Source organism: Podarcis filfolensis (genome assembly GCF_964270895.1).
Source record: "Podarcis filfolensis genome assembly, chromosome: 5".
Lineage (NCBI taxonomy): Eukaryota > Metazoa > Chordata > Lepidosauria > Squamata > Lacertidae > Podarcis > Podarcis filfolensis.
This window is the reverse complement of record NC_139608.1, coordinates 18,703,179-18,710,685: the sequence shown is the minus strand read 5'-3', so window position 1 is coordinate 18,710,685 and position 7,507 is coordinate 18,703,179. Positions and strand designations below refer to the sequence as shown.

Here is a 7,507-nt window from a genome sequence, read left to right as displayed (position 1 = left end):
ATTCTGTGATCAAATCAGAAACGGGACGGCTTCTGTAAATCCAGGACTGTCCCTGGAAAATAGGGAAACCTGGAAGCTCTGTAATAGCTATGTCTCACTCATAATCCCCAACAGCTGGTATTCACATCACCTCTGACATTGGCAATAATATAGTCTGCATTACTAATAACCATTCATAGTCTTATCCTTCACTTGACACCCTGCTTTTTTACCCTGGAGAAAAGAGATATGCACCTCACTTTCATGGGGACTGAAAGCGGAGGGGAAATTTGGGCAGGAACACATCCAAGCTAAACAATTTCAAACAACAGTTTGAGTCCGTAAGCTCTCTACCCCCCTTGAATGCCTTCCTGCATTAATTGAATGTACTGTATGCAATTACCTGAAAAGGATTTCTAAACACAAAAGAAAGCATCCAGAAAAGAACACAGACTAGCCTTTGGTGACAGCTGTCGTGAATGACGTGACCAAACAAGAAGTTGTCACACTCTGAGGGGATGCATGTTCTTTATAAAGTAGAAAATAGTGCACTGTGCATTTTTGCAAAAGTGAACATTCTTGCATTTTAAGTTAAGGAAAGCCTAAAGAGGAGGTAAATAGAATGCAAGGGATCCTGGGAGAATGAATACTAATGAGGCAGCAAACACCATCTCATTATTATGGATTAGGATTCATTAGCATACATTTTCCTTTCTGACTCCTCAGCTTGTCTAGTGTTAGTGCACTGCAGTTGCTCAATTAAATGGGATGGTGTGGTGTATTTTTGTAAAAAACACATACACAAATGTTTGTTTTCTCTGTACAGAAGCAGCCTCAAACAGTCAACTAAAATTATTGAAAAATAGCTAGATGAGAGAGATCCACGTCGAGCCCTATTGGAGAGTAAATTACAATGATTTTAATGCAATAATAAGTTGCATGAATTCAAATTGTTAAATTAACTAAATGATTCAGTTGTCATAACAGATCCATAGATGCTGGAGACATGTGCCAGCAGCTTCTTGTTGCCCTGCTAAAATTAGCTAAAATTAACATTAAATTGCCCTACTAAACATCAAAGGACGCAAAGGCATTTCAGATCAGAGCAACCTGCTTATTGTTAACCAAACAGTAGTCACATCATTGCAGAACAATTCACATAATATTGCTGCTGCTCAACTTCCATTCATACCTTGAAAAGCACTTGGAAGCCACAGCTGGCCATCTTGCTAACCGGGACTTGTTGCCCTGAACATACGTGTTTGAAGATCTCCCATGGCTTCCAGTTTGTTTCTGGGTGCAATTCACAGTTCTAGCAATGACTTATAAAGCTCTAAACTAGTGTGGGGAAACTTGATCCTGTAGATATTGTTTGATTCCAACTCCTATCAACTCTGGCCAACATGGCCGAAGTTCATGGATGGATGGTAGCTGGGAGTCAACAGCATCTGGAGGGCCACAGGTTCTCCATACCTTTCTTGGGTATAGTTTGAGACCAGGATATGCAAAGGACTGCTTACTCAAGTATGGACCTCTCCATTTGTTGAGATGGTCAGCTGAGGCTCCGCTCCAGGAACTCATGCTACCCATGGTCAGGTCTGGCCTCTCATCCTCATGCCACAGCAACCCATGAGAGGGAACATACAAGCCAGAAGATCTACCTTTAACCTACACTTTCAGGCAACTCAGCACCTACGCACTTTCCTTTGTTTTCAGTATAGGCCTAATGCAGGGGCTGAGTAGAAATTTCTCTCCCAAAACCACATTAACCTTGGAGTAGGGTTTCTCTTTCTCTCTTTCCTATTCTGCTCTATTCAAATCAGGAAGATGCAGCACTAAAGCAGATGAATAAAGAATTGTAAAGAATATTGGTGAATGAAGGGTGTTTCCTCAAATCAGCCTCTCAGGGGTAATGGACCCACAAGAAAGGGACAGGTATCCTTTTGCAGCATGCCTGACTCACCCATTCATCCAGAGTCAAATGGTTCAGGGTGGTGATGTCACAAACAAGGCATCCCTCAATTCACCATGAGGTATTGGATGGTGATGATGATGATGTTGATGATGATGATGATGATGATGATGATATGGAAGGTGTGATTGCCCCCACAGTAACCTGATATTCATTCAGTTTCTACGTGAACCAAGGCTTTCGATGTAGTAGCACCAGTTATTTGGAACACTATTCCTATGGAAACGAGAAAGGTACCTACAGTCTTGTTATTTCATTGCTTGGTGAAAACATATTCATCTCACCAAGCATTTTTAGAGAATTAATGTGATTCAGTGTTGGTCATTTGTTCTGTGTTTAGTTTTTGTTTTTTAAAAAGATTTCATAATTTTGTGATTTAATAGTTTTATGATGCTCTAATGTTTTTATTAAATTGATGTTTTTAATGAATTGGAGGTTTATAAATATCTCTGTGAATAAATAAACATGGTCTCTGCTTCAGAACTAAATGGAGTATCTCTAGATATCACGATCCCTTATATGAATTCTGCGCTTTTTAATACCTGCAGGAAACTGATGGATGAGGTCAGCCAGAAGTTTGGGCTTACATGTCACCAGTGTGCAGATGATGAACAGCTCTGCCTCTCATTCCCCTTGCTTGATCCCAGAAGGGCTGTGGAAGTGATAGACTGGTGTCTGGAGTCAGTTTAAGAGTGAACGGGGAATTAACTAACTTTAAGCCAAGAGAAATTTAATCCAGAGCTATTCTTCGAGTGATCTGAACACTAGTTTGGAGTGAGGTTGTGCTCTCCTTGGAGGAACAAGGTAACTTGGGCGTGGCCCCTGTGAAAATTGCTGAGCCATTTCAGTGAAGCATCATTGTTTCAAAGGGCTGGTTTTGCTTTAGTTATAGAAAATTGTTTATTTGTTCTTTATTGTAATGGTTCTAGGGGTTGCTCGTGCGTAAGTTGTCGCCACTCCTGGCTGGGTTACCTGGGTGAACCCTTTCTGTCCGGACAGCCACCCACCCATCTGTGGCTGTCTCAATCGCTGGCAGAATCCGTCAGTGGGCGTTTCTTGAACTTCTTCCAGCAAAGAAGTTCTTTGACGCCTAGTCTCCTCCTACTCTCCCTGCGCGGAAGTCTTCTGCGCAGGGAGGGTGTGGGCAGCGGAGGACCCGTGCTCTCCCCGCTGGTCTCCGGCGAGGAGTCCTGGAGCCCCCTCGCCGATTCCCCCACCTGCCCCCCTTCTCCACTGGTGCTATGCTGATTTCCTTCCCCAGCAGATGGGCTGCCTCTCTCCCTACTGGGACCCTCTCCGGCATCCCTCTGGAGCCTTCCCTCCGCCTCTGGCTCCGATGGCAGTTCCCTGACATTTATGTTTATTAATTTGCTTTAATTTAGTTTTAGTATTGTATTTCTAAATTGTTGTGACTTGTCCAGGGACCTTATGGCGAAGGGTGGGTAATAAAACAAAACAACAAAAACAACATTATATGGTTTTGTGATTTATGTTGTGCTCTCTTCCAGGTACTACTAGAAGAGTGGAATATTATTATTATGGGGCAATGTCCAAAGTTAAGTCATATTCTGAACAGACCCAATGAAATTAATAGACCAAGTGAAGTTCACTGATTCTATAAGAACAGCTGTGTTGGATCATGCCAAATGACAGTCTAGTCCAGCCTCCTGTTTTCACTGGGGCTAGTAGGTAGGCCCAAAGCAGGATGTGAGTCCAACATCATTCTCTCCACTGGTATTCAGACAGGCCTCCAATAGTGAAGACACAACATATGCATCATGGCTAGGAGCCACTGGTAGCGTTATCCTTCATGGGATCACCTAATCCTCTTTTTTTTAAGCCACCCAAGATGGTGGCCATCACGAGATCTTGTAAAAGCCACAGCGTGCACTGTGTGAATAATTACTTTCTGTTTAACTATGTGCTGCATCACTTCTACAGATCTACTCTAAGTATGACTTAGATATCAGACCTTTTTAATCCCAAAGTTTGTGTCTCATTTGCTCATTTATCTCTTTGTCCCCAGACCACCTGCTGTAGAGATGGACTAATTCTAAGGCCTAAGAGAGAGACGCCAGTGTTACTCATTATACTGCCTGGTGCCTCACAGTCCCTAAAATTCACATCAAGCCTCTTCCATTTTTCATAGTCCTAGCTGACTTCTTGTTTGCTGCAGATTGTGAAAGAAGTTTGGGAAGAGGCTCTTAAATATAGGAACCTGGACAGTCTGTTTGTTCCACAAGATAACCCCCTTGCTATAAAAAGAGCTTAGCTAGTCCCCTTTCCCATTTTCTAAATTCTTTAGATCACTTTCTAAGAATGATTAAGACGTGTGCTAAAAATGTGCAAAGCCCTAGCTAATTATGATGTACTGATTAATTTTGCTAGACAGCTATGGCAGTTCTAATGAATATTAATATTTTTTTTTCTAGGACAGAAGCTGTTGGCAAGAGGAACAACTTTCCTGCATGGGTAACAAGTGTGGCAGAACAGCACGAGGTTGATCAACGGATCCTTGATTCCTCTTGCTGGAGCTTTCAAGTCCTGTTTGCAGCAGAGACCTGCAAACTGCAAAATATACACTGTGAATAGCTACAAATTATGAACCAGTGTTTTCTTATTAATTAAAATTACATTTTCTGTTCTTTCCATAATTTCTCTACAAGGATCACAATGACAAAAAAGGGCGGCTGGGGAGGAGCAGCAAACAGATTTGATTGTTATAATTCCCGTCCCATATTAGAATGGTTAAAATGTTACAAATCATATGCCACTTATTGGAAGTTGAGTAATGATGAGATTTGCAACTTAATGAGTTTCTGAGAACAACAGATTTATATGGTAATGTGCAACTCATTGCCCTCGCAAAACGCGTGCACATGGGCGCTGGTGTTTGCTAAAAGCTTACTTGACAGTCCAGGTAAATATAGCCAACACAGGGAAATGGAAATGACATGTAAAGCTGACATTTTAAGATTTCCAGGTTTACCAGTTTCACCATTCAGATTTTTGAATGAATGAGGGGTGCTGAGGCAAAGTTCATATTAAAATGTTAGGTATGCATTAACCCCCCCTCCTCAAAAATCCTAATTTGAACTCTTCACTGTGTATGCCAACTCTACATGCCTACTCAATGATCACCATTAAATTCAATGCCAGAAAATTACGTATATGATTGTGGCCTTAGCCTTGTTGGTATCGGCTGATCATCAGACTTCAAAAACGAAATCTCACAAATGGTCAGTTGCCAAAGTATGATTGCATGTCATTTATCAGATGCTTCAAGACAAAAACCTGTTATGGCTATGAGCCAATCCATTCCTTTGTGAGGCAGATTGCTGGTTAATAGCCCAGAATGGCCAGCTGATGGGAGTTCATGGCTAGAAGATACCTGAGAATGTGGATTCAGTCTACCCTCACAGCAGTGAAAAGGCTGTTGCACTTGCATATGTACCTCGGGTTAAGAACTTGCATAAGGATGAAAATAAAGGTGGTACCTCAGGTTAAGAACTTAATTCGTTCTGGAGGTACGTTCTTAACCTGAAACTGTGCTTAACCTGAGGTACCACTTTAGCTAATGGGGCCTCCCGCTGCCGCCACGCTGCTGCTGCGCGATTTTTGTTCTCATCCTAAAGCAAAGTTCTTAACCTGAGGTACTATTTCTGGGTTAGCGGAGTCTGTAACCTGAAACGTCTGTAACGTGAAGTGTCTGTAACCCGAGGTACCACTGTAATATGAAATGCGGTGCAACATCTGCCGTAGGGGAAGCTTGTTGTGCAACAGGAAGTATTGGGACTATAATCTGTTGTGCAGCCAGCAACAAGAACCTTAGTGGCTTCCTGTGCCTTCTCCTGTGCAAGCCATTCCACCAGTGCAACTAGTACACTGCTAAGTGACTTTAAATTAGTTCAACATTGAATCCCTACCTTTGTGTTTAAATTAGATAGCTATCAGTCCATGGGGAACTTGAGGATGGGGTAGATGTGGTGTGTGAGTGTATGTGCCTCCATGAATGAATAATAATACCATTACTTGTCAGCCATCAAATACAATGCTGGATGCCAGTGCATGCCATTGATCAGAGCCTGTCAAATATGAGTTACTAGTGTCTTTCAAATGAGGTGTTCCTTGATAGCTTCTTGGTAGTTCCTCAGTGAGAAGAGCAGCTAGAAGACTGCTTGTCCACCCATACTGATCTTTTGTATTGCAGAGGACATAGTTTCTGAACAATATTTGACACAGCTATTCAGTTGGAAGGCTGGGTGGTACATCGTCATGACCGAGGCATGGACTTCGGAAAAACTAGAGGAGGGGGGCTGTGCGTATATGTGAACAAATGCTGGTCCAATAATTCTAAGACTGTGGGCAGTCACTGTTCACCGGATTTGGAATATGTGGCTGTTAAATGTAGACCAGCCTATCTCCCTAGGGAGTTTACAGCTGTTATGTTAACTGGTGTGTACGTGCCACCAGATGCCAATGCCAACTTGGCTTTGGGACGCCTGCAGAGCCTTATCAGCAGCCAGCAAGACAAGTATCCTGAAGCTGTGCACATCATTGCGGGAGACTTCAACCATGTAGAACTTAAAACAGTGCTCCCAACGCTCTATCAGCATGTGAAATGTCCCACAAGAGGGGACAAGACACTAGATAAAGTTTATTCGAATGTAAATCACGGCTATAGGGCTTTACAGCTGCCACACTTGGGCCAGTCCGACCATATGTCTTTGTTCCTGGTACCAGCATATATCCCACTCAGGAAACGGGCTCCCACAATATTAAAATCTGTTAAAATCTGGCCTGAAGGTGCTATTCACCAGCTGCAGGACTGTTTTGAGAGAACTAATTGGGATATTTTCGATCGTTCAGACCTGGAGGAGCACACGGCGGCAGTTCTGTGCTATATCAATCACTGCACAGACACTGTCACAGTAAACAAATCCATCCGGTTTTATCCCAATCAGAAACCCTGGATGAATAGAGAGGTCCAGGGCCTGTTGCGGGAAAGGAACAGGGCTTTCAGGTCAGGCGAGGTGCAGCTTTACAGTGTGGCAAGAGCAAACTTGAAGAGGGGTATTCGACAGGCAAAACGGGATTATAGGCTGAGGATTGAGGATAATTTAAGGAGCAACAACACAAGACAGATGTGGCAGGGGATTCAGCACATTACCAACTACAAACCTAACCTTGGTGCTGTCGACGGTGACCCTTTGCTGGCGGAGGAGCTTAACCTCTTCTTTGCTCGCTTCGAGAAGGAGCCACCTGAGACGCCGGTATTACAGCCACCAGCCCTTAGGGGCCCCTCATTCACGGTAGAGGAGCATGAGGTGAGAAAGGTATTGAGGATGGTGAATCCGAGGAAGGCGGCTGGACCTGATGGCATCACTGGAAAGGTGTTGAAGGGCTGTGCGGATCAGCTGGCGAGGGTCTTTACTAAGATCTTCAACAAGTCCTTACACCAGTCTATTGTCCCACCCTGCCTGAAGTCGTCAACTATTGTCCCTCTGCCCAAAAAATCCACAATCAGTAGTTTGAACGACTACAGACCAGTTGCAC

At 43.3% G+C, this 7,507-nt stretch overlaps 1 long non-coding RNA gene across 1 annotated transcript; it reads left to right on the top strand.

Moving 5' to 3' along the window:
- Positions 1-2,118: 2,118 nt before the first annotated feature.
- Positions 2,119-4,550, top strand: LOC310763744. The gene is made up of 3 exons (XR_014548784.1): positions 2,119-2,184; positions 2,500-2,755; positions 4,384-4,550. It is a non-coding gene; the product is annotated as an uncharacterized lncRNA (long non-coding RNA).
- Positions 4,551-7,507: the final 2,957 nt, after the last annotated feature.